Source organism: Canis lupus, chromosome 32 (genome assembly GCF_048164855.1).
Source record: "Canis lupus baileyi chromosome 32, mCanLup2.hap1, whole genome shotgun sequence".
In the NCBI taxonomy this organism is placed as follows: domain Eukaryota; kingdom Metazoa; phylum Chordata; class Mammalia; order Carnivora; family Canidae; genus Canis; species Canis lupus.
Genome location: NC_132869.1, coordinates 8,552,009 through 8,579,403, shown reverse-complemented (window position 1 = coordinate 8,579,403; position 27,395 = coordinate 8,552,009). Strand labels below are relative to the sequence as shown.

At 35.6% G+C, this 27,395-nt stretch overlaps 1 long non-coding RNA gene across 2 annotated transcripts; it reads left to right on the top strand.

The window, feature by feature from the left end:
- On the top strand, positions 1–26,109 carry LOC140622645 (uncharacterized). Of its 2 annotated transcripts, XR_012022338.1 has the most exons (8): positions 1–2,102; positions 3,184–3,400; positions 4,815–4,891; positions 19,475–19,726; positions 19,974–20,155; positions 22,529–22,723; positions 23,647–23,814; positions 24,362–26,109. It is a non-coding gene; the product is annotated as an uncharacterized lncRNA (long non-coding RNA). The 2 variants fall into 2 exon arrangements; XR_012022339.1 differs by lacking the exon at positions 23,647–23,814 and having other exon boundaries at positions 3–2,102.
- The last annotated feature ends 1,286 nt before the right edge of the window (positions 26,110–27,395 follow it).

Sequence of the window (27,395 nt, the reverse complement as noted above, 5' to 3'; positions counted from 1 at the left end):
TGGCTGTGATCACTGTTCTTCATAGGTAATGATTCAGGTCTTGCTGCCACCCTCCATCATTCTTGCAACCTGCCTCAGACTACTTGGTTATATATTATCCCCCCTGACTTTACCCAGGTCTGCATGTATTCTAGTCCCTTTTGCTCTGCAGGCTGTGTTCTAGTATGATCTGTCCCAGTACCGAAAGGACAATACCTATAGCAAATGTCTGTGAGTGTGTAGCATCAGTGGTTTAGAAGGGACTGACTCCACCAAATAGAAGGTGCTGAAAATATTTGTAGACTGAATTTTAATAATTCTTTAATTAAGCTGTTAGGTTAAATGTTAAGAGGTGCTTACATTTGCCAAAAACTGTGGCAGGATTATTTTTGGAATCTCTGAGCACAATATGCTACAGTAGTGTTTCCATAGAATTCAGCTCCTTCCCCCTGCCCCCATCTGGTGCTGCATACATCTTAGAGGAGCCTCTACTATGTAACTGCCATGTGAAAATTCATGTAACTGTTCTTGGCAGAGTCATGATCCCACTGGTTAAACCCACTACGTATGCTAAACAGCATCGAACCAAACTCATTTGAGCAAAAAATGGAAGACAGAACCTGTTTCTAGTCATTTTTCATTTCTCTTCTGAAAGCCAGCATGTGATTTTGAGGATGCAAAATGAGTAAGTTGGGACCGCAAAGAATGGAAAGTAACGCAGTTCCATTTAATTGTTTTTCTCTTAAAGGGGAATAATAAATGTATCATACTATAAACTGGGCAGGTGAAGTCAACGAACCAAAAAAACCTCTCCCTTTATACTTTTTTTTTCTTTCTTATGATTGTGTCTTGGCCCACTCAGGTTTCTACAACAAAATACCAAGAATGAATGCCTTATAAATAGTAGAAATTTACTGCTCACAGTTTCTGAGGCTGGAACCCCAAGTTCGGGGTGCCAGGATGGTTCAATAAGGGCCCTTTTCCTGTTGCAAACTTCTCATTGCAAACTCTGTGGGGTCTCTTTTGTTAGAGAATTTAATCTTGTTCATGATCTGATCACTTCCCAAAGGTCCCACCTACTAATATTACCACCTTTCGGGGTTAGGATTTCAACATATGAATTTTGGGAAGAATGTTTATTCAGATCGCAGCACATTGAAAGTTAATATTGACTCACTTTTAATCACATGAGTCTTCCACAGAACACTCTTCCTACTAGTAATTGGTGTGAATTGGTATATTTTCCATGTTGAGTCACGTTTTTTTACCTTTGTTTCCAGCCAGAGTTCTTGAAGCGAAACATTTCTAATGCCTTATTCAATCATTGAGGTTAGGCAATCAGTCATTCAAAAAGTATGTATTGAACACTTACTATGTTCTGTGCAGTACTCTGTCTAGGTGATACCCATTTTAAAGTCATAGACATATTGTTCAGTATTGCCTCTAGATGCAATTAAACAGAATTTATGGGTCAGTGATCTCTGCCTCTGCCCAATCTGAGTTTCTTCTAGCCTCTTGCAAGAATTTCAGAATGAATATTTTCTTCCAAATTCCTCTTCTCAGAAGGCAGCAGGGTATTTCTGTAATCTTAATGAGTACTTAATCGGCATTTCGCGAGGGGTCTAGTAAACTCTAGATGGGCAACTGACAGCATAAATGAAACATATACAATGTGGTAAAGAGCAAAACTCCTCCAGATAGCCAGGGTACATCCCTGTGAATTTTCCCAGTATAGTCCAGTTTAAGAGTTTAGCTTAATCTTTAAGTTATGGTCCTGTGCCCAATTCCAGCTTCCAAAAGAGATGATTCTCAGCTCTTGCACTTGTAATTCAAACTGGCCATGCTTGAAATGAAAGGTTATTGATGGAAATTAAGAATTGCTTCTGGCAGCACAAAAAGTCATGCTTAAAGACAGGTGCAAATAAATGATGATATAAGAACCTGGTGTTTGACTGTTTACCAGAAACAGCTCTGCAAATACTGCCTATGGGAGTTTATTTTTCACCTGGCCTTTACCTGTTCTTCTTTTAGGGACATGGAAGGTGAACATTAGGTTAAGAGAAGTAATAAAAAAAGGAAAACAAAATTGTAAACCCAATTAATTAAAGGCTTGTCTTCAACAGGTAAGTGACAGATGTGTTTGTGTAGGGTGATTTTGTCCTAGTTACAAAGGCATCAGTGCAATATTTTCCCTGGGCTTTCAGCAGTCTCTCAGGTAGAGTGGACTCATAAGTGCTCAGCACACAAATGAGATGTAGTTTTCAGTGTAGTTTCCAACCAAATGTTTAAAGTTGGTGTATAAAAATAATCTGGTTAGAGTAAAATTTTCCCCCTCAATGAAATAAAATAGGAGAACTTAACCATAAAATAGTGGTTAGGTCACCACAATAGATAATTAAGCATCATTGCTTTTGATGAAGTTCTAGCCTCTTTACAAATGGAGAGGCAAATGCCTTAGAATAGCATATATTTTTTCTTGAACTTATTCTTGTCCATTTAGAAGTCTAGAATTTAGGTGTTTTTCTTCTTGCTTTTCTGTTTTCCATTCTTTAAATCCCTTCACACCTCCCTTCCAGAATCTTCCACCTTCCACTTGCTTGGCTCAGCCTCTACTTTCTAATTGGTCATCTTATCTTCCTGTAACCACCTCTCGCAAAACATGATCACCATCCGCACACCAACATACACCTCCTTATCGCATAGCCACACTTTGGCTTCTATGGCTCTGGCCATTGTTTATCTTGGCTTCTCTCAGTTCCTGTTTCACCTTCTTCAGCTTTGGCCTTTTTAAACTTTCTGCCCTCAACACCTCCATAATTCAGACTTCTTCTCAGACTGTGGCTTGATTATATTTATTTCCTTCATTGTCTTCTTTTTCTTCCTAGCTTTTTATTCACTACCAACCCACTATTTTCTGGTTGTACCCAACCACTTTATAGAAACTTTTGTTTTTTTAAAGTCACTAATGACTCTATTGTCAAATCCAGTGACACCTACACAGCTTCTGACAATTTTGACCACTTACCCTTCTAATTCTTTCCCCTTTTTTGATCTTCTAACTCCACAGTACCTTGTCCTTGTTTTTTTATCAGCAACTAAAATGCTGATAGTTATTTGATAATGAATGCCTAACAACCATCTCTGGAGGAAAAACAAAAACACCAAAACCCTAATGTGTAGTGTTTTCTGATGCCTATGATATAGGTGCTCTCACCATGGTCTATGTTAGGCTACCAATGTGACATCACTGAATGCTGAACTGAGAAGAGGTGTGAACAATTGTTTGTCTTCAAATGTGCAAGCTGACCCCAGCGTACTACAGACTCTTGGTAGCTTGTTCCTCTAAATAGGAGTTCTCCAAAGGAGTGGTTTCCAAACTGGAGTAAATGTATTCCATGGACTCTACAAGATACCTATTGGGGTATGGAAAGACTGTATTAGAAACTCTATTTATACATAAATTTTAGTGTATCTTTTTCAGTGTATGTGCTGCCGAAGCAAGCACTAGTATAGGTTTTTCAAATTTTTATTTTATGTGGGCTTTATTATGTATGTACTACATTAGTACAGTATACATATGATATATTATGTATGCATGTGAGTGTGTGTAAATAGCATTTATTGGAGTCTTACTATGTACTAAGCCTATGTTAGGTCATTTAAACTTATTACAGTCTTACAAGATAATTGCTAAAATTCACAAAAGTTAAGTTATTAGCTCAAGATGAAGTATGATTTAAAAGTAAGTAAATATAGTGATGGTGTATCCTCATTTAAAAAAAAAACTGATGAGTTAAGCAATCAAAAACTTTTGGAGGTTGTGATCTGAAGCTTGACTTGCTTTTCACTCTATTTACTCTTACCAGATTACTTCCCATGCACTGATGGTTTCAACAACCATTCATAAGCATTTGATTTTGATTTTTTTCTCCAGCCCTGTAGAGTTTCAGACCTAAATTTTTAAAGCCTTCTGGTAGCCCAATATGTTGAAGACATAATGAGAAGACTTCAGGGCTCATGTATTGAGTTTTTGCTAGTATAATTGATTCTAATTAAAGAAAGTTAAATTTCCAGAAAAATGTCAAAAACATAACATTAAAAGATATCACTTGTTATAGTATATATTTATGAAAAACTATTTTGCAGGGCTCTCAAAAGCTAAATACAATACATTTTGGACATCAGTTTCCTTACCTATAAAGCAAAAAAAAAAAAATGGACATGAAACTCTTTTTGTCCTTGATTCCTAAATAAACAATAATAATAATAATACCCCACTCTATTAGTGTTTTCAGTGTAAAATGATGCTTCTACCTTACTTACCAATCAATAACAATTTACTGGTTTGTGGACTTATGTACTTAATAAATGGAATTTTGATTTTTCTTAACATGAAACTAACTCCTTTAAAAATGGATACATGTGTCTGTTCCAGACATGACCTCTGACTTCTGACTTGGAAATGACTCTTAATTTCAAGGTAATAGGTCTCAAACGAGACATTATTTAAATATATCTCAGCAAATACCCAGATTGACAGGTCTCCAAGATAATTTATAGTAAGCATTTAGGAAAGAATGCAATATGCCCTTTGCACTTACTACAGGCTTAAGGGAAATCTGGGCCTGTAAAACATTTGGTGATTGCTGAGCTTTTGACACTTACCTGCAAACCTTATTGTATGATTGGTTTAGCCTTAAAAAGACAAAAAAAATGATTAAAATACAACGGGGCAGAAGGAATATAATATTGCGTGTTTATTTCGCAACCTCTTTTCGGAGTTCTAATTAGTTCTAATATACTTTTCTTTCCTCCTCTTTACTCTGCCTTCCTAGCTTCAAAATAAATGAAGAATTCTTATTTAGAATAAGAACATTTATGACTCCAGCAAAGGTGGTTTTGGAAATAGGAAGTAAGATTTTTATTTTTATATTGATATGTACTAATTTATAAGAATTTGAAAAAAGTTCTATAATTTCTTAGTTTTCATTTCTTAATGTGAGAAGGTAAAAGTGGCTAATTTTCTAGATAATATTTAATCCTTGCAGATTTTCTCACTTCCAAATGAATTGAACTTTTTCTTCATTGATACATCTGAACTTTATGAGACTGCTATGAATTAATTTCTTATTCCTATATGAGAAGCCTATTCTATTTACTAGGTTTTTTTTTAGTCAACAGTTTAGACAAATTTAGTTGGCTCTGAAATTGAGAAAGTCCTTTTAGCTTTTGGTATACACAGAAGATGAAGATGAAGAAAATGTTTGCTTTAAAACATGATATTCTCATGATAAGATGCATAACTATCCTGGGTCATTTCTGAACATATGTTTGCAATTACCAATGTTTACTGTCCACCTCCTACAGAAGTTACTATTTGTTCCTCATTCCCAGTTTATCCATTTATAAAAGAGAGAGAGTGGGAGCTGGTAGAGAGTTATAAAGAGATATCCAACCATGCTTAAGGAAGATCTTAAAATTCCCTTGCTTTTGTTTGCCACTAGAGCTGTGTGAAAGTTAATATTTTTAGTCCACAGAGATTTATGCAAATTATTTTTAGACTCGTAGTCATGGAGGTCATATCCCTTGAGTGTCATCAGAAATTCTGGTTTGTGTTAACTGGAATTCCCAGAACTAAAATAATAAAAAAATAGCTGAAAGGTATCATGGAGATTTTGTGTTCAAGAGATCTCTTCCTTAGAGGCGGGAAGATAAATCTGATAGCTATCTTTTGTTTGTTTTTAAATTATAAGAATAGTACTTTCTCATTTTAAAATATCAAACAAGGGTTATCTGGGTGGCTTAGTGCTTGAGCGTCTGCCTTTGGCTGAGGTCTTGATCCCGGCGTCCTGGGATCGAGTCCCACATTGGGCTCCCTACAGGGAGCCGGCTTCTCCCTCTGCCTGTGTCTGCCTCTCTCTCTCTCTGTGTCTTTCATGAATAAATAAAATCTTTACAAAATAAAATATCAAACAAGATAGAAGTAAAAACCAGTAAAAACCAGTAGTAGTTCCATATATCAACCACTAGAGTTAACCAGTATTAATAGTAGTTTGTTTGTTTTTTAACAAAAATGAGATTTATCTATACTGATTGCATAACTTACTTTTATTTACTTAAAAGATCGCTGACATCTTTTCAGGACAAAGATCATACCTAATACATCTTTATGTACTTGTTTATAGAAGGGTGTTTAGGTTATTTCTAATTTGAGACTATTACCAACTATAATAAATATTCTTGTTCTTATATCTTAATGCTTTGATGCTGCTAAATATGAAGGGTTGGGTACCAGAAATAGGGTTGTTTGGCTCATTTAACATCTTATAGGTGCTGTTATGGAAGGACTTCATAAGATGTGACCTTCTATGCAAATAGAAAAATCCTATATTGTTAGATCAGTTGGAGCTAAGCTAGACTTGGTCTTCAAAACAAGGAATGTTCATGTTTTTGTTCATGGGGTTTAACTGTGTGTCAGTCAACAGCCAACTTTGTGAACTAAGGCAGTCCATATCTGTGAAAATGAAAACCACTGAATCACTTATGCAAGTTTAATTTGGCTTTATGAATATTTTTTAACATCACTCAAAAGGAAACTATAAATAATCTTCCTTGAGTATAATCTCTCTCTTAAGGAAAATAATACACACCTCACAGATTGGGTATGTTATTGCCTGCTGCCATTACTGATTTATGTCATGCTGTTCTGCATTTTTATACTCTGTAGGATACTTTGTGAGTTCATAAATTTGCATTGGCACATCTATACGTTTATCACAGGTAGTGGACACACTGCCCCTAGGCAACTGGGCACAAATAAACCGTAGAGAAATTAGTGTAAGGTGTAGGGTAAAACAATATCACTGAGAACAAAACCTCTTCTGTTTTACTTACTTCCCACTATTTTCTGGCTGTTTCTGTTGCATCCTGGTCTATTCAGGAGCGCAAAAAATTACTTTTTAAGCTTTTTTCCTCCATGCCTTAGGACAAAATGACTATTTACTCTATTGCCTCATCTGGTGGTTTAATGGAAGAAGTGTTGAAGAATCTCAGGGACAAGAGAATTTGTTTAATACCAACAGCAGCTGTGATTTTGCCACTCAGGTCCTGAAAGCTGGAAGGTTCTTGGCTAGAAACAAGTGCTGGTGATTTTCCATGCCCTTTTCCAGGCAATCATTCCACTAATGCTGTGATGTCCTTCTAAACTTCTAAGTATGCAAGCAACAGACACTCTTGAGGTCTGGGCACACTCACAGAAATGTTTGGATGAACATAATATCTGTTTTTAATGTCAGTTAGTTGTTCATTTTGGACTTTTCAAAAAGCTCATTTTCAACACATGGGATTCTGAATTTCTGTTGGGGAGAGCCATGAGTAAATTGATTCCAGGGCTCCCTCTTACTATCAAGAGCCAGGGCTCTTCCTATCATGAGCCCAAGTTAAGTGCTGGTAAGGTCCCAGCTGGGGCAGTTAAGAACCCAGATTTCATTATTGTATTCAAAAGTAGAAATTGCACCAAATGGTCTATAGTGGCTCTCTGCTGATGTGGTATTTCTCATCTTGCTCTGCTTTCTACTTTGAGACAGAATTAAGGCATTTCAGTAATAATAACCACTTCATTTCCACCACACCCCAAGTGTAGGTAGCCAAATCTCTTGTGAAGACCATTGTGATGGTTTCAGACTACTTTCTCTGCCTTTATCCAGTCTCCGTGGTTACTGAATGCTCTTTATACAGAATTAGTTGTATTGATTGATTCCCTTTTGCCCATGGGATAAAGCTCAAACTCTGGTTGTGAAGGGTGAGGCCTGCCATGATCTCAATTCTTTCTCAGATTTGCCATTCAAAAATACCCATTAGTCTCATAAGCTTCGATTATGAGAAACTGTTCTGTTTTTTTTTTTCTCAGAACTCTCTAAGGTTGTAACTTCTTCCACACAGACTTTCTTCTATACTTCTCATTTGGATTACCTTTCTTCATCCTAACACTCCCCTGGGGAATTGGTGCCTCAGTCTTTTGTCCCCACTCTGTGTCTATAAGTATTTTAATTATAACAAATGTATTATTTTATTAAGTATATATGCCTGTTTTGTAGCAAGGCTGTCAGTGCTTCATTGACAGAGGTAAAGTTCTTTGTTTGTATATCACCATGTCTAGCATAGAGTAAGCAATAACTAATTTGCTAAATAATTAATGAATAAATATTAATGTCTCCATTACAACCAAAGAGAAATCAGACTTAGTTATCAGAGTCATAAATAGGATTCTATATATGTGTAATTGCCTTTTGCCTTTGTCTTATTCCAAAAAGGGTTTAAGACAATTAAAAAAATTATGTACATTCTAACAAGATAATAAATGTGGACATTAGAACAAAATAAATTAAATGGAATTGTAGAATTATGGTTAGAACTTTCAGTCCACTTTTATTTACTCACAATTAAATGCACCCATAGTTACACTGTTGGGAAGAGCAAGAGGTAGATTAGAGATTCTTCAAGGAACAATCTTGGATTTCCTAAAGGAGCTGTGGGCTCCTTTTTTTTTTTTTTTTAAGATGGACATAGAAATTAGAATATTTTGTTTTTTTGTTTTTTTTGAAATTAGAATATTTTGAAGGGAAATGTCAATCAGTGAAACCAAGTATATTGTACTCATATAATTATATATGTAGTGTTAAATTTATCTGTTTCAGAGTCCACACATCTTAGAATAATGGCATCTCATTGTTATTGCTGAAGGCCTGAGAATATACATGCATTATCATTGGATATTAAACTGTCGTTCTTACTATATATAGTATTCTCAGGAATGTTTAGCTTAAAATTTTGAAACTTCTATTCTGGAGGCTTGCCATCAAGTAGAGAATGAAAGACAAGCTAGACATCTATTAATTCAAAGAAATAAATGTTTTCTTTGCACAAGGGAAAAACAATAAAAATTTGATTTGCTTTTCTTTGAAACAGTTTTATCTAGTTATTCATACTGTTTTGTTGTTGCATTTGCAAGACATTTAGGACCTTAAAAATTAGAAAGTCTAGGGAAGCTTAGAGATGAAGAAACTGTGTGGAACTTGAAGGGACATTGAAGAATGAAAGCCAACAGATTATTATAAAACACAGAGTTTGTTGTATTTTACACACACAAAAATAGTTTGTCATAATGACAACTCCCAGATTTAATGCATAAAGCTTAGAGAAAGTGTGGAATATGTAACTTTTAGGTATAAACGTTAATTACATTCTACACACTAAGCTAAGTTGCAGTAAGCTCAAGAGTAGTTAAAATTTATCATGATCAGTGATTATCTAATTTGCATATACCCTTATTAAAATACTATTAATCTGATTGACTCTCAGGTAGAAGAAAGATACATATATCATAGAGGTATGATAGCTGCTTTCAGAAAAGATGATCAACCACATTTATCCAGTTCATGCATTTCGGAGTTGAAGGGAAATAAAACATTAAGCGGCTCTCTTATAAAACAAAACAAAGCAAAACCCTGTAAATTCAGGGTTAATATCTAGTATTTTAAGAACACATGTTCCCTTAGAAGTGTCACTAAACCTATTTCATGTTTAAGAGTTAAAGATGATGTTTAAATACATATTCCAGTTTCACCTTAAAAAGTGAAAATCTCTGATGAGATCTGTTCATCAGATTTCCATCTTTCAAGAAAAATGTGTTTTCTCTTTCTACATTTTGAATTGTAGAACTTTAATATCCATTTGGCTATTGGAAAGGAAAATGAGAAACATGACTAATTTATTTCCAATTTAACAGTGTGAGTAAAAGAAGGGTTTTAATTAAGAGTCTTCAAAGAAACTCCACCCACAAAATTCTTTAGTGGGTTACAAAGCTGAGATTTCCTTCAGTGAACGCCAACATTCTGTCAGTAGCTTCTTTTTTCCAGTATCTTACTCTACATCAACTCTTTTCATAGGCTAGAGATGAGGAGGAGAGATGAGTTTGGTGGAGGCAGAGACCTGGAGATGGCAAGGCGAAGTCAGTCCACACTGAATTCTTACAGAGAAAGTGTGTTTGTTGGATAAGATTTGTTCAGGCACAAAGTATAGTGCTGTTGGCCATGAATTCAGTGTTAATTAATCAGCAACATATATTAAATAAGGTATCTTTAAACATAAATATATAAAACCAGGTTATATATTGAGGGTTAGTAAAAAATGTTCTGATTCGAGGCTTGAAGAACTTAACTACGTACATCCCCTAGAACAATGGTTCAGTATTTGCTAATTTAGCATTTGCAATGACTTTATAGAACATCACTACTATGGATACTGAAAATCAACTATACACATATATGCGTATATACAGCATATCCACATCCATTCTAAGTAATAAAATATCAACACCTTTGAAGCTACTAATATGCTGCTTCTAGATGAAACTCGAGTCTTTTCTCTCTGCTAAGTTAATCACTGTCTTGAATTGTTTTTTTGCTTTACGTTATATGTAAATGATCCTAAATAAGTAGTGTATAGTCATGTTTTTGAACTCCATATATATGATATCAAGCAGTTATGTATCTTCTGCATCTTTCTTCACCCTGCCTCCAGCTTTGTTAAGATTATTGATAAATAACATTGTGTAAGTTTAAGGTGTACGATGTGATAATCTGATACACATATGCATTGTGAAGTAATTACTACAATAAGGTCAGTTAACACCTCTATCACCTCACATAATTACCATTTTGTGTGTGTGTGGTGAGAATATTTAAGGTTTATTTTTTAGTAACTTTCAAGTATACAATACAGTATTATTAACTTTGATCACCAGACTGTACACTATATCCCTAAGATTTATTCATTTTATAACTGCAAGGTTGTACCCATTGACCAACATGTCATTTCTCCCACCTCCTAGCCCTAGAAATCACCATTCTACTTTTTAATTTTAATTTTTTTATTTTTATTTTTAATTTTATGAGTTCACCTTTCCTAGACTTCACATATAAGTGAGATCATGCAGTATTTATCTTTCTTTGACTGATTTCACTTAGTATAATGCCTTCAGGGTCCATCCATGTTGTTGCAAATGGCAGGATAATATTCCATGATATATATCACATTTTCTCTGTCCATTTATCCGTTGATAGAAACTTAGGTTGTTTCCATGTTTTGGCTCTTGTGAATACTATGCAGCTTTTTTTTTTCTACTTGAAATTATGTCTGTAAGATTTCATAGTGTATTATACAACTAGAGTTCACTGATTTTTCATTGCTATAAAGAATTCTGTTGTATAAGGAAGCCACAACATTTATACATTTTCTCATTGTGGTGGTTAATTTTGTGTATATTTGACTGGGCCACAGAGTATCCAGACATTGGGTCAAAAATTATGCTTGGTGTGTTTATGAGAGTTTTTTGGATCATGTTAGCATTTGAATTGGATTGTCCTCTCTAATGCAGGTGGGCCTCATCCAATCAATTAAATACCTGAATAGTACAAAAAGTCTGCATAAGAGGGAACTTCTGCCTACCTACTGAGCTGGACACCCATTTTCTGCCTTTGGACTTGAACTGAAAAACTGGCTCTTAGATTCCTAGCCTGTCAACTTCAGACTAGAACTCAGAATATCAGCTCTCCTGGTTCTCAGGCCTTCAAACTTGTACTGGAACTCTACCATCAGCTCTCCTGCATCTCCAGCTTGCCAAGTGTTGATTGTGGGACTTCTTAGCCTCCATAATTATATAAGCGAATTCCTTATAACATATCTATCTCTATCTCTAGCTCTATCTTTATCTATATATATAAAACTATCTATATAGGATCTCTTTCTCTGAGTCTCATTGATTAACATGAACATTTGGGTCATTTTTAGTGTTTTTAAGTATTACAAACAGTGCCTATAAATATTTTCACACAGGCTTCTGAATACATGCTCAAGAGTTTTTCTAAGGTAGATACACTGGTATGAATATACCCATCCGTATTATGCTGAGTGAAGTAAGTCAATCGGAAAAAGATAATCATCATATGGTTTCACTCATATGGGGAATATAAGAATTAGTGAAAAGGATTATAAGGGAAAGGAGGGAAAATGAGTGGGAAAAAATAGAGAGGGTGACAAAACATGAGAGACTTCTAACTCTGGGAAACAAAGGGTAGTGGAAGGGGAGGTGAGTGGGGGGAATGGGATAACTGGGTAACAGGCACTGAGGAGGGTACTTGATGGGATGAGCACTGGGTGTTATACTATATGTTGGCAAATCGAACTTCAATTAAAAAATTTTTAAAAAGATTATACCCATCTTAAACTTTATAAGATAATGAAGTGTTTTCTCCAGTAATTGAACAAATTTTTCCAGTCTCACTAGTATGCATAAGAATTTTTTTTCTTGTAAAAATTTGGTATTGTTCAAAGGTTTCTTTTTCTGTCAATGGAATAGCCATTAAATTTTAGTTTTACTTTTTATTTACCCGATTTCTAAAAAAACTGAGTAAGTTTTCATATGCTTTTCATACCACTTGATTTCTTCTTAGAGAATTTTTTTCCCCTAATTTTGCTTGGATTTTTGTTTTCTTTTTATGTGTTTGTAGGAATTACTTTTGCATTTGAAATACTGGCAATTTGTTGGTTACATGATTAGTAAACATCCACTCCAGTTATGGGGCTCATCTTTTGACATTGATATAGTCTTTTGACAAACAGAAGTTCTCCTTTTGGTTCAGTTTGGTTCTTCAATGTGTTTGAATTCATCTCTATTCTCCTTTATGTTTGTCCCTTTCATGTCTTATTTAATAATCCTTCCATACTTTGGAGTTATAAAGATAAATTCCTATGTTACATTCTAAAGTTTTTCCTTTTTTGTTTCACATATGTCTATCCTTTACCTGAGATTGATTATCCTAAATAGCATAACACAGTGACTCAATTGCACCTTCCTAGATGAGGTACTGATTGTCCAGGATATTTTATTTCATAGCTCATCCCCTCTTCACTGATCTGCACTACCTATCATATATAAACTTTTCACATTCAAGTGGATCTGTTTCTGGGCATTCTATTTTGTTTTGTTGGTTCATTTGTCTTTCTCAGAGCTGTATTAGTTATTATAGCTATATCAATCTGATTGGACTAGGTTATGCTAGATGAGAAACAACTCTTGAAAATGCAGTGATTTAGCACAACAGAAAATGTTTTTCTCTTGTGAAAAATCTGTTGCAGGTTTGGAAACCTGACCAGAGCAGTTGTCCTTCATGGAATGGCTCAACATTATATATCATATAAACTTATGAATGGCAGAAGATGGCTATGGAGTATCTAAGATGGCAATTAAATATTTCTGCCTAGAAATGTCACATGTCACCTCTAGTAAAACCTTTCATTAGTCAAATCAGGACTTATTGCCAACAGTAAGAATTTGCATAATTATTTAATGTTATAATAACCATTCATTACTTGAATAAATCCATATTGGTAATGATGTATTGTTTTTCATAATTACCCTTTGGTTTAGTTGCTTTTGCATTCATGTTATAATTGAGTTGACTTGTAATTTTCCTTTTATACTTTTCATATTATTAGTATCTGGTTTTGATATCCAAGATATACTGGCAAAATAAACTAATTTGAGAATTGTGCCCACTTTTTCTCTTTTTTTTAAGTTAAAAATTTTTATTTGAGAGAGGGAGGCAGGAAGGGGGCAGAGGGACAAGCAGACTCCCCACTGAGCAAGGAGCCTGGCATGCAGCTCAATCCCAGGACCCTGAGATCATAACTGAGCTGAAGTCAGACATTTAACTGACTGAGCCACTCGGACACCCCTGGTTTTTTCTCTTTTATGGAAAAATTGATATAAGATTAAAATAATCTGTTCCTTGAATATTTTGTGGAGCATTCCCATAAAATAATCTAGACCTTTTTTTTTAAAGGTGTTTTAACTTCTTTAATTGTTTATGTGATTATTGAGTTTCTATTTCTTCTAGACTCAGTTTAGTTGAATTATACTTTTGTAGGCATGTTTATGTTTAGTTTTTTACATTTAATGGCATGAACTGGCCTGTAATATTCTATATTTAGAATACTGTAATGTAATATTCTATATTGCATAAATAATGTATTAATAATACATTTTATCATATGTAGATAATGTATATTTAGAATAATTTAAATGTAATATTCTATATCTCATGTCTGCTGAATTTCTAATTATGTCTCTGTTTCACTCATACTACTGATTATCTGTGCTTCTCTCCTTATAATCTCTCTTGTTAAAGGATTGTCAATTTTATTTGTCTTTCAAAGAGCCAGTGGTTGATTCTTTGATCTTCTCTAATGTCTTTATTTTTCATTTCCTTTTCGTTTCATAAAGTTCTGCTCTTAAAATATTTTTTAAAGTTGTTAGATGCATAAATATGTAGAACTTTAGTACCTCCTTGGTAAAAGGACCCTGATTTTTTTGTAGAGACTCTATACTAGCAAGGCTTTTTGCCTTAAAGTATATATCTTATAATAATACAGCTACAAAATTGCCATTTGGTTAGTATTTTCTTGGAATATCTTTTCCATTACCTACCTTTCAATATTTCTATATCTGTATGTGTCAGTTATAGGTCTTAAAAGTTTTGTGGCCATACCCTGAAAATCTTATTCTTTTCATCGAAGAACATAGTTCACTTGTATTTATTGTGATTAATGATTTATACAGATTTAATTTTTACCATCTTAATTTGTATTTTTCTCATTTCTGTATTTCTTCTGTGGTCTATTTCTTACATTATTTGGATTTTTTTTTCTGACTTCTTTTAACCTTTCTACAAGTTTGGATGCTATGTAGTCTATTTATAGTCTTTTAGGTATTATTCTAGAAATTTTTTAGTATAATCTAAAGTTAGCTAACATCTTTGTCCTTCTCCCAAACTGTACAAGCAGCCTAGAAAACTTTATCCTAATCATCCTCCTGACTTATATACTATTTTGTTTTTATTTCAGTTTTCTCTTTATTAAAAAAGTAAAACATTATTAGTATTTTATTCAGTTCTTTTTTGTTAATCTCTATTGACATGTTTGTAATTTTCTTTGCTATCATTACGTCTTGTATTCTATACTATTTTTTCTGAGACCCTAGTGCTTCTTATTGAAGAAGAACTTTTAGAAATGTCCTTATTGAGAACCTATGAGTGTTAAACTCTTTAGTTGTTGTTTGAAAGGAGTATTTCCATTTTACTCTCATTTTTCAAAAGATGTTTCACTGAGTATAGAATTTGGGGTTGTTGGATTTTTCTCCAAGCATTTTAAATATGTTTTTCCATTATATTTTGCTCCTGTTCCCCCTTTTAATTTAAGAAACCAGCTATCTATTTTATTCATTTATTTGTAAACTCTGTTTTCTCTCTGGTTGCTTTTAGGACTTTATCTTTGGTTTTTCAATTTTAGGTGTAATTCCTTTTAATATGTGCTCATTGTTCACAAAACTACTTCAAACTGAAGATTCCTTGTAATTCATCAGCTTTGGGAAATTCTTACAACATTTCCATTATATACTGTACTTTCCCCATTAAAATAAATCTTCTTTAACATAAATTAGATATTTGTTAGATCTTCTCATTTTATCTTTAGAACTTGTTTTTCATTTCCGTTTATTTTCCTTTTCTTTTCTTCCCTGTATAAAAGAATGGCTAGTTTCTTCATTTTTATTTTCCAGTTCTCTTATTCTCTCTTCAGCTATATCAAAGCTGATTAGCTTATTTATTGAACTTTTAAAACTTTTTACAGTTTAGTTTTCTTTTCTAGATGTTCTGTTTCATTCTTTTAAAAATATCATGACCATTTCTGATAGTTTCTGGTTCACTTTCACACTGAATTCCATTTACCAAAAGTTAACTTAATCATGAATGCAGATATGCAAATCAAAAGTAATCTACATAACGTCTTTACGTCAACCACTGATTCTACCTTTTAAAGCATAAGTGAATTGCTTAGTGGAGTGGGCATAAAGAAAATGTTTCCAGTCTGGTATTCATTTCTTTTTGTTGTCCTGAAGTCTTTTTCTGTATGCAATTCTATTTTTTTTCCTATGGTTTTCTAAAAAAATAATTTTTTCCTTGAATCATGATTTTTTTAAAATTTTTTTTATTTATTTATGATAGTCACAGAGAGAGAGAGAGAGAGAGAGAGGCAGAGACACAGGCAGAGGGAGAAGCAGGCTCCATGCACTGGAAGCCCGACGTGGGATTCGATCCCGGGACTCCAGGATCGCACCCTGGGCCAAAGGCAGGCGCTAAACCGCTGCGCCACCCAGGGATCCCCCTGAATCATGATTTTTTAATCCTAGTTATGAAATTTCTTAACTTTATAGTTGGAAATTTCTCAAAGTTCAGACTATTACATATGTAGTCTAATGCTCTGAAGTTTTATTTCCTTCCAGCGCATTCTGCAAAATGTCCACCACTAATTTCTTACTGCCCTAGGAATGGCTTCTTTGTGTTTATGAGTTTCTTTAACCTTGTTTTGTATCTATAATTTAATAGATAGCTATAATTTGATAGATATCTATAATTTAATAGTGCTGTGCACATCAAGTCAGATCATTCCAGCTAACATGGCCACAAATCTTTACCAGGATGTAGTGCCAAATGCAAACATTTGTAGACTGTAATCAAGGCACTAACGTGCCCACCATTGTGGATGGTGAAAAACTCACCATGATGGTTAATTATGTTTGTTAACTTGACTGGATCACCAAACACCCAGATATTTGGCTAAATGTTATCTTTGGGTGTGCCTGTGAGAGTTTCTGGATAAGATTAGCATTTGAATCAGTAGACTGAGTAAAGAAGATTGCTCTTCCCAATGTGAGTATGTACCATCCAATCCTTTGAAGGGTTGAATAGAACAAAAAGGAGAGGAAAGGAGAATTGATTGCTTGATCTAGAATATCACTCTTCTCCTGTCCTCAGATTGGGACTTATACCATTGGTCCTCTCATTTTCAGAATTGCACTACTGATTTTCTTTCTTTTTTTTTTTTTTTTAAAGATTTTATTTACTTATTTATGACAGACACAGAGAGAGGTAGAGACATAGGCAGAGGGCAAGAAGCAAGCTCCATGCAGGGAGCCCAATGTGGGATTTGATTCGGGACTCCAAGATCACACCCTGGGTCGAAGGCAGATGCTCAACCACTGAGTTACCCAAGTGTCCCACAGTACTGGTTTTCCACAGGTTCCATCTTGCAGATGGTATATTGTGGGACTTGTCAGCCTTCATAATTACATGAACCAATTCCTTGTAATCTCTTTATATCTATATGTAATATACATATAGATGATATATGCATGTACCATCTATATGTATATAATATACAGATATAATTTCTATATCCATACATATATCATCTATATATGTATATAATATATAGATACAGTTATAAAGAGATATGTATATAATATATCGATATAGATTAAGAGATTTTATTATATTATTATAATACATCCTACTAGTTTTGTTTCTCTGGAAAACCCTAATACACTGGCCTAATCAGATTTCCTTTCTTGGGTAGAATGGAAGCCAAGTACGTAAGAACATGTGGGCCACCAGAACTGATAATTGTCAGGCAATGTTCCCACTGTATCAGGGTTACCTACCTTAGTTATGGACCACACCAATCAAATGTAGGAGAGTCACATGTTAGATCTAAAAAAAAACTACAAAACTTCAAATGTATATTCTAATACCAATGCTATTATTGACTTGATGTGGGTTTGAGGAGCAGAAATGGCATGAAGAAAAAATTAGTAGGTCAACAACAGTAGGGCAAATATTAGCTATAACTTGCAAAAGTACTGAAGTCTATAGTTTTTCATTTGTAGAGTATTATTGTTTTATATTGACTGTGATTCATGAAAATAACATAATATCACTAATTTTCTTCATATAGATGGGTGGGTAGAGAATGGCAGTCTCCTTTTCTTACAGTTGATTGGTGATCTGTAACCACTGTTTGATAGGTTACCCTATTACACAATGGTGACATTACTGGGCACTTGATCCTTCCAAATTCACCTCTGTTTCATCCTTCCCATTCTTTTCTCCACAATCAGCACCCACTTCCTTTTATAATACTAAACCACTTGACTTTTCATTTTCTTCTCTATTTAGAATTTCTTTTGTATCTGCTTTTGGCCTATTGGTGAAACAGATACTGTGATGACACTCCAGGCCAAGAGAACATGACTCATGACTATAAGGCATTTTGACACAAATCATGAAAACATGAAGCATTTTCATCAACAAAGAATTTTTATAATTAAAAAAATAGCATTAATGGGAATAGTAAAAGACCAGAACATAAGCTAATTTCATCCTAATATGTTGGTGTATTTTTCTTGAAGTTCATATTTGGAGGTTAGTGTAGGTGGAAAGAACATAGAAGGTACAGTTAGACATTCCATTACACAGGACAGGAAAAAGTACCTGAGGACACTTGAATTGTTTTCCACAGGATTTCTCACACTTTTATCACATCATGTTTATTTTAGGGCACAAACCTTCCCTTGGCACCAAGAGATCTGCTTGGGATCTGCTCCAGTCTGTCATGTCACTTAGTTGTCACAGAAAGACATTTTCTGCTAAGTCATAACAGACCCGTAGGGCTATATTTTTAGTTTATATCTCTTTAAATGTATATGTGTACTTGCTGCTACCACCAACACTGAGAAGAGAAATTTTTCAGTCAGGGTGGGAGACCTGTTGTCAAATTTGAAAGTCCAAAAATGGTGTTTGCAGATACTCTTTGGAAAACTGTGCATCTTTAGTCTGTGATGATGATGTAAAACACTGTAATAATAAGTAATGTCAGTAAGGTCAATATGTGTCTTCAGAATGCCCTGGATAACCAAAGTCGTGGTTGGCAAATATTACACTACTATTCAGTCATTAAAAGCTTTCTTACTAAAATTTTTTTCCCAAAGGAGAATTTGTTAAGAAAATGATCTGCTTGGTTGTACATTATGCTAGTCTCTGGAAGACATGCTTTGCATTTCTCATAGCAACAGAGGCTAACTCTCTGTCATCTTGGAAGACTGTGTTGCCTGTTTGGAGTGGAATTTGTGAGAGTGGTTCATGCATGTTCCGTATTGGAAGATTCATTGTTGCCTCCCTGGGAGAGTGATTTTTCCTTTTTAATCCTGTGCTCTGTGGAGTTTCTGATAATAGAATGTAGTCGAGAAAAAGGATAGGGAGACAGTGATAGCAAGTCCAGTTCAGCAGTAAATTTTTAAGTGAAGGGGTTTGTTAATTTTGTTTGTGTGTGTTTTTTTTAAATGTTAGGATCAGGTTCTATTTGAATAAAAGGGTAGAGTAGTTAAAAAGTAAAAGAAAAAAAAAGAAAAAAAAGAAAAAGTCTTGACTTAGGGCATTTTTATAAACATTCTATGTATTATTTTCCCTAGGCAAAAAATAGCAATAATAGTTAGACCCTCACCCCCATAATACTCACTGCTTGTCCTCTACTTTCTTCCTAGATGCCATTGATGTTGTGGAGGAATAATTAAATCAAATCTATAAAACACTTTAAGCTTTGAGAGAAGGGCCATCTGAAAATACAAGATGTCATAATGCTTGTTTCTTATAGACACATTCAACCACAGATGCTTCCATCTTAACTCGGGGCCCATCATTTTGTGATATTTAAACTTTAGAAAACAGTTGGAGCTATCTGATAACTTCTAAAGAACTGAAGATCTGTAGATCTTAGTGGGAGACAGAGCAGCAGGGTAATATGCCCAGGAAACCAAATATGTATTCTTTATTGTTCTTATTCCCTACTCTACCTTGTTGTTTTCTCTGGTCACCTTCTCCCTTCTCAGCTATATCTCCAATCTCCTCTCCATATGGTCCCAAGACCTCAAAAGAAATTTTTTTAAGGTATTAAAAGAGGTCTCTTTATTAAAAGGGGTGGCTTTATTAAAAGAGTACAGTGATAGATCATTGTCATCACTGCAGTCTTTCTCCCTCATTTAGAAGCTGGCGTGAAAGGCTTGATGTACAGAACAATATCATCTGCTCTAATGATCTGTAGACTGGAACCGGAGCTCAAAGGCTCCAGCCTTTCTGGCTCATACTGTGCGAGGGAAACGGCTGTTGCTCATGTTTTATTGGAAGGATGGGAACAAAGGATGTTAAGAGGACTACACAGGGGCCATGTGAGTCATAACAAGCCTTGTGAAATTGTTTCAACTCCTTTCCTCAACCTTAGCTGTTGTGACAAATGTGTCAAAGCTTTAGACAGGGAATACAAGATGCTGATGGAGCCTGGGTCGGTGTAGAACAGGATTGTGCCTCCAAGTTAAGGTACTGAAGCAGGAAGGAGAGAAAAAGGAAAGTCTTGTAGAAAGATAAGGTTACTGACATTTAACTTCTAAACCAGCTAAGCATTGCTGTTTTAAGAAGAATTTCATTTTTGGTTTGGAAAGCCACTTTGTCCCAAGCATTCCAACTGCTTTATATTTGTATTGATGCCATTACAATTCTTTGACCTGAGATTGAAATATAAAAAACAACCAAGTATTCAGAAAAATGTATTCGTCTCAAAGGGTACAAGTAGCTCACTCCCGGGGTGTTCTTGCCTTGCCTAGGCCAGCTGTCATCAATCTGGAGATTTCATTTAGATTGTCTGTGAACGAGTATGTTTGGGTAAGTTGTGACTTCTCTGCAAGGGAACAAGACGTGCATTAAAGCCCACATGGCTTCCCTCTGGGGCATATATCTAGGGTTGAGCTCAAAGCAATGATTGCAACAGTGCCCTGAGTAAGTTGCCAATGTTTCTGCCGCCTACCATACAGAGATTTCAAGTTCGCAAGCCTGTGAATTCTCCACGACTATCCAGGAACACAGAGAGAAGTAAATATTGAGTTCTGCAGATGGCACCTTATTTTCTGCTCATTTCCCTTCAGATCACCAGTTAGTCAGTGAAAGAACACTAGTAGCCTTTGCCAGAGGGAGCAAAGGCCGCCACATGTCTGGGAACTGAACTTGAAGTTTCATTGGCTTAAGCCCCACTGCGTTTCTAAATTGTCATCCAGCTTTAAGTGGAAGTTAAAGCAGAAATATGTTTCTAATGACAGCAGCTACACTTTGGCTGCCGTTAAAGAGGGGTACAGGTCGGAGATTTGTTTCTGGATTTTAGAGGCTGCTTCTTCACTGGGAAGTGAAGAAGTGGGGACTCAAAAGAGCTGGATTCTTATTTTTTCTTATTGGACACAACCTGATGGAAATTTGTATTTATTTTTTGGTACTTTAAAACTTGCCTCTGCAAAATGGGGATAAGTGACTTTTATTGACCTCTTAACACTGTGAGGCAGGTAGTTTGGGTCTGTAAGTTCAAGGCAAGTAGCTGTTCAATCAAGAGGGTTTTCTTTATTATTATTATAATACCAATCACAGAGTGGGCTCACACAAAATAATTGTTTTCTTTCCTGTCTAATGATACATTCTTAAAGCTCTTAGGGAGCCACTTTCATCACAGAGTTAACTGGAGTCCTGTTGATTACTCTTTGAAATTGAGTGCAAAAGGGTTGCTAATATCCAGTGGGGAAACAGGTACTCTCAGACACTGTTGGTGGGAGTGTAAATTGGAACAGCCTTTTTGGAGGGCAATTTGGCAATTCCATCAAAATTTAAAGTGCTCAGACCCCTTTAACTAAGCAATTTCACTGGTAGGTTCCTTTTGTAGAGAAAAACTTCCACATGGGCACAAAGTAGCATGTACAGTGGTGGCCATTTGAGCTTGATTTTTGATAGGAAAATATCAGAAACCCTTAAATGTCTGTCAGTGAACCAAAGGGAGAACAATGATGATTCACCTGTACTGTGCCATCCTATACAACAGACAAAAAGGATGAAGATCTCTTTTACTGATGAAGAGTTCTTCAGATATATATTTGAATGTGGGAAAAAAAGAATGACATGTTCCCATTTATATCAAAAAGATATATTTTATGCATGTGTAAATGTAAATGTAAACAGAATTTGGAAAGTTTAGGAATGTGTATACCAAACTATGACCTCTGAGAAGGAGAATGGAAAGAATACAAAAGAGGGCAGGTGACTTTGACTTTTACTCTATCGTTCCATATCTTTTGAGTTTTTGTGAGCTATACACAGCATACTTAGATATTTTTATATAAAAATAATAAATAGATTTCAGAAGACATTTCTGTTTGGTCTGGAAAAAGTCTAATCATCTTCCTCTGCTTCAGGTGTTCCATTTAAAAATTGTCAAAATAGTTCTACAGTTTCTCTCTGTTCTAGGTACCATCAGAAAATGAAGGGGAGAAGATCCAAAATTGTCAGGGGAAAGTCAAGTCTTGGATATATTGTATTTCTTTAGTGACTTCAGTTTCCCTGATTACCTTTTTTTCCCATTTTTCCATAAGTGATCAAAGAGAGCAAGGATAAGAAAAGTATAGAGTGATATTTTTGAAAGTATACTGCACACAACAGTTGTCTCAGATTTGATTGGAAGTCCTATTCAAAACACATTCTATAGGACTCTGTTTCCTCTTTGTCTTTATTAGAAGGAGCCTATTTCCCTGTTATATGGTTTGGAATTGGCTTAACTCTTAGCTTCAGAGATTGGCCCTGAATGGCATCAGCCAATATACTTCATCCCCATCAGCTGAAGAATTATGAAACCTCAAATAATCAGCACATCGCATTTCCACAGCCATAGCAAATGGCCCATGGTGAACATGTGACTTACTCAGAAGCCGGTAAGTTTATTTGATGGTTGAGGAAAAGAAGCTTTCTCTCCTATTTGGCAGTAAATAAGGGTTACCTGGGAGTGACTACCATAAGGCAACCCACTTGAGGATGAAGCAACACAAGGAGGGGTACAAAGATGAATGAATTTCAGGGAGAGGAACTATACCCCTAGTGCCCAAAACTCACACTGCTTTTTTAGTTAAATGATACAATAAACTCCTCTTTTTTGTTACATTAGTTTTTTTTTAAAGCTTTATTTATTTATTCATGAGAAACACACACACACACACACACACAGAGGCAGAGACATAGGCAGAGGGAGAAGCAGGCTCCCCAGAGGGAGCCCGACATGGTACTCGATCCGGGATCCTGGGATCACACCCTGAGCCGAAGGCAGATGCTCAACTGCTGAGCCACCCAGAAGTCCCAAGTTACATTAGTTTTGATTGGGGTTACTGTGATTTGTAAGTGAAAGCATTCTGAGAGACATAATATGCCTCACATTTCGAGAAGAGATATAAAGTGTTGGTTCAGAACACGACTCTGGTGTCAGAGTGCTGGGATTTGAATCCTGCTGTCACTTACTGGCTGAGCAATCCTAGGCAAGTAAAATAGAATTAATTATGGTACCTATTTCATAGTATTGTTATTGTGATTTAATGAATTAATACATGTAAAATGCTTGACACTGTGGCTGGCATGTAATAGTAACTAATGAATCATTAGTGCATCAGTAGTCGTTGGATGAAAAAAAAGAGTTGCATTCAGATAGGTTTGGGGAATCTGTGTCAATCAAAGTAAAGATGGGTTTCTCCACTGTAGGACTTCTTAAAGCCTTTAATATGCTAATGTGCATTTTGAATTTCCAAGACTGAGATGTTGCGTGTAGTATTATCCAGCCATTTGTCCATAGGAAATTTTTTTTTTCTAGAAATAGCTCCAGTGGCTGACTCATCTTTTCAGGATCTGCTTTCAGAAATATTGACTTTGAGAGAACATTAAATAAAATAGGACTCAGTGTGTCAGATGCCCAAGGATCTAGTGGTTTGACTCCATTATAACCACTTCCTATTTCTGCAACTGGAGATATACACTTGAGGTATTTTGTCCTATGCACCCTGCAAATGAGTGACACTCTAATATTCAATCTGGCTCTAAAAATGTATTTTCATCTGCAGCCCAAACTGAGAAATTCAGGGCAGACTGTTTCTAATAATAAAAGCCACCATTTATTGAGTAGCTAAAATGCACCTGAGTACCTTGCTAAGCTCTTCACATTTATTACCTCATTAATCTTCTCAATAATCATGTGATGTAGGTATGATGATTCTCTCCCTTTTGCAGATAAGATAACTGAAGCTTAGAGTGAATCAGTAATTGGCCAGGTCATCAGCTGGTTAGTGGTAGAGCCTGAATTTAGAGTCAGGTCTGTCACCCCTTACTATAGAAACCAACATAGTAAGCAGACAGAAAGAAAACTTCCATTAGAAATTGTCTTAAAGTACATATTTAGATATTTATAATTTCAGACTGACCCAATAGAATCCTTAAAACTAATCTGTGCATGGATAGTTAAGTGTACAGACAATACTACTAGACTAACGAAAGTGTTTTTTTTTCTTTTTCGTCTTATTTGGATTTCAAAGTCATCCATATCAAAGCACCATCACCTGAGAAACTGAAAACCCAACAACATGGCTTCTTTATCAAGGAGCATCTGTTTCTTACAGTGATCAGATTGCCGTTCAGCCTTTTTCTGCATAGCTGATAATTCAGAAGCATCCTCCTATACAGTAATTAAAGATGAGTTTTCCAGCCCTGTTGAAAAACTCCTCAATTTAGCTATGACAGGTTATATTTTATAATGAGGTGAAAGGATATCACTGCTGGAGAAAAAAAAATCCATGGACTCTGCTACTCACAAAAGGCTGTCAAATATCATATGCTTCAGTGTAGAGGCTCGTTGTAGAAGGAATGCTGCTGTGGGGTTTCAGATTTTCCTTGGTCTATCTGTATTCTTAGAACAAACAGTGTGGAGAAATGGTAAATCTCTGGAAGGAGTCAAACTCTCAGTGACTGGCTAGGCTGTTTTTCCCTTGGAGCAGAAGCAAATGTTCATAAATAGCCCTGTTCACCATCTCTCCATTGCCCATTCAGAAGAGCCCTAATTGACACCCACACCTTCAGAGTAAAGGCAAAGGCACAGCTAGGGGACGGAAGAATTCACTTCAGTTTCACAGTCTTTCTGTGGGCCTGGGATGTTTATTATAATCAATTTTTTATTCTGTTTTGGTAGATTGTCCAACCCTGTCACACCCTTCTGTTTCCTCATCAGCGTGTATTTTGCAAAATTATCATGATTGTCACCTTTGCCCTAACTGAAAGGTAACAATGAACTAACTTTATTTCCTGTTCAAACTTAGACCAGAATGTTGGTGGAGTTCAAATCACGTTTATTGGCTCTGTATGTGTATTTTTTTAAATGTGCATGTGCGCGTGTGCACACACACACACACACACGTTCATTTAAGGCTGAAACTGTTGGACCAAGGCCAGTTTTCAGCTTTGTTGTGCCATCTCAAATGAGATCCCTCAGTCCCCAAGGGCGGGCAGCCACTTGCAAGTGCCTGACAGATTGGAAGTACGTTCATTTCCTGTAGTCCTTTTAAACACAGCCAGCTGTGTAAGATGAAACTTGCTATCTTCCGTATTGTTCCAGTAGGCATTTCGGAAACTTCCTGAGTGGGACTCTCTTAATTCCTCCCACTTTTTTTCTTGCTAAATTAAGACATTAGTATATATGTATGAATTAAGACTTTGGAGATATAGATATCATGTATAAATAATTTTTTATGATAAAATGATTTTATGGGAAGTTCACACTATAAATGAGAGGTAAAGAGTCAAAAAAGAAGGAGAGGGACCTGGAACACCTAGTTTTGTGTTCAGTTCCATGACACCAGGGACTCCAATGTATAAACAAAACCAAAAGGGGAAATTAAATTTGTCAGCTAGAGAATTTTATTTAAAAAATAGTCACAGTTATAGGAAATGTTACAGATTATGTGACACCGGATAGCCTTTATTTATCTGCCTTTTCATTGCCACAGAGTACATGTTAACCTTGAGAGCACCTGAAAAAAATTCAAGACATCTGGGTCCTTGATTTCCTATTTACTTTCAATAATAACTCAGGTTTTGTGTCAAAATACTAATAAATATTGCCAAAAAGAGAAATTATTTCTGGACTTTGTTTCTTCAGAGAATGATATCACATTAAAACTTGGCAGAAAACGTGTTTGTTAAATATTAACTTCAATGGCTTGAGAGGAAAAATATTGAGAACCAAAATGTGTTGGACATATAACATTATATCTTCGCATATCTACAGAGAATCTAGTCATAAAGTAGAATCTTTAGTGATGTATGTCCCAGTGGGACAGTACTATTTCAGCATATTTTGTTTGTTTGTTGCACTATTCTCTGCATCACTCTAATGTTTATTGCATTTTGGTGTATATTTAATCTTTATTGCTTTTTCTCTAAATTGTTTTTTTTTTATTTTTATTTTTTTCTAATTTATTTTTTATTGGTGTTCAATTTACTAACATACATAATAACCCCCAGTGCCCGTCACCCATTCACTCCCACCCCCCCGCCCTCCTCCCCTTCCACCACAATAAATTGTTTTATTTATAAGTTTAGGGCCCACAGAGTACTGGCCATCCCAATTTGTGGCAGTGCCATCTAGTGGCAGAATGATAGCTTTTTCTCACTAGATTTAAATTGGGTAATCTGTGAAGAGCATGCTGGGAGCCGAAGCCATTTTATGAGGCACAGGGCTTGCCTAAAATTGACTAAGACTCAAATTACACTATGTAATACTTTATCTGCTTTCTGTTCTTTTATTTTTTTGTAAGGAATAATTTATAGGAGGAAGATAATAACCAAGGACAATTTATCAATTCAACTTCTTTATGAAGACTTACGGTAGCATCTTGGTACTCAATGAAAGCTAATTTTCCTATGTCTGTGTTCAGTCATTCCTTTGCTCATCAAATTGATAAGATTACTGTTTTATAGAATTTACACCTTAATTGGTTCCCCGGTCTGTTTTCTTTCTCCATGTAGGTTTTCTTAAACCATTCCATATGAGAATCCCATTTTTAAAGATGTCTAAAAGAGGAGATATAAGGGCAGCCCAGGTGGCTCAGCGGTTTAGCACCGCCTGCAGCCCGGGGGGTGATCCTGGAGACCCGGGATCGAGTCCCACATCGGGCTCCTGCATGGAGCCTGCTTCTCTCTCTGCCCGCCTCCCACCCCCCCCACCCCACCCCGCGTATGTTTCCATGAATAAATGGAGGGTACTATGCTGAGTGAACTAAGTCAATCGGAGAAGAACAAACATTATATGGTCTCATTCATTTGGGGAATATAAAAAATAGTGAAAGGGAATAAAGGGGAAAGGAGAGAATATGAGTGGGAAAATATCAGAAAGGGAGACAGAACATGAGAGACTCCTAACTCTGGGAAATGAGCGAGGGGTGGTGGAAAGGGAGGTGGGCGGGGGGTGGGGGTGACTGGGTGATGGGCACTGAGGGGGGCACTTGCTGGGATGAGCACTGGGTATTATGCTATATGTTGGCAAATTGAACTCCTAAATAAATAAATAAATAAATA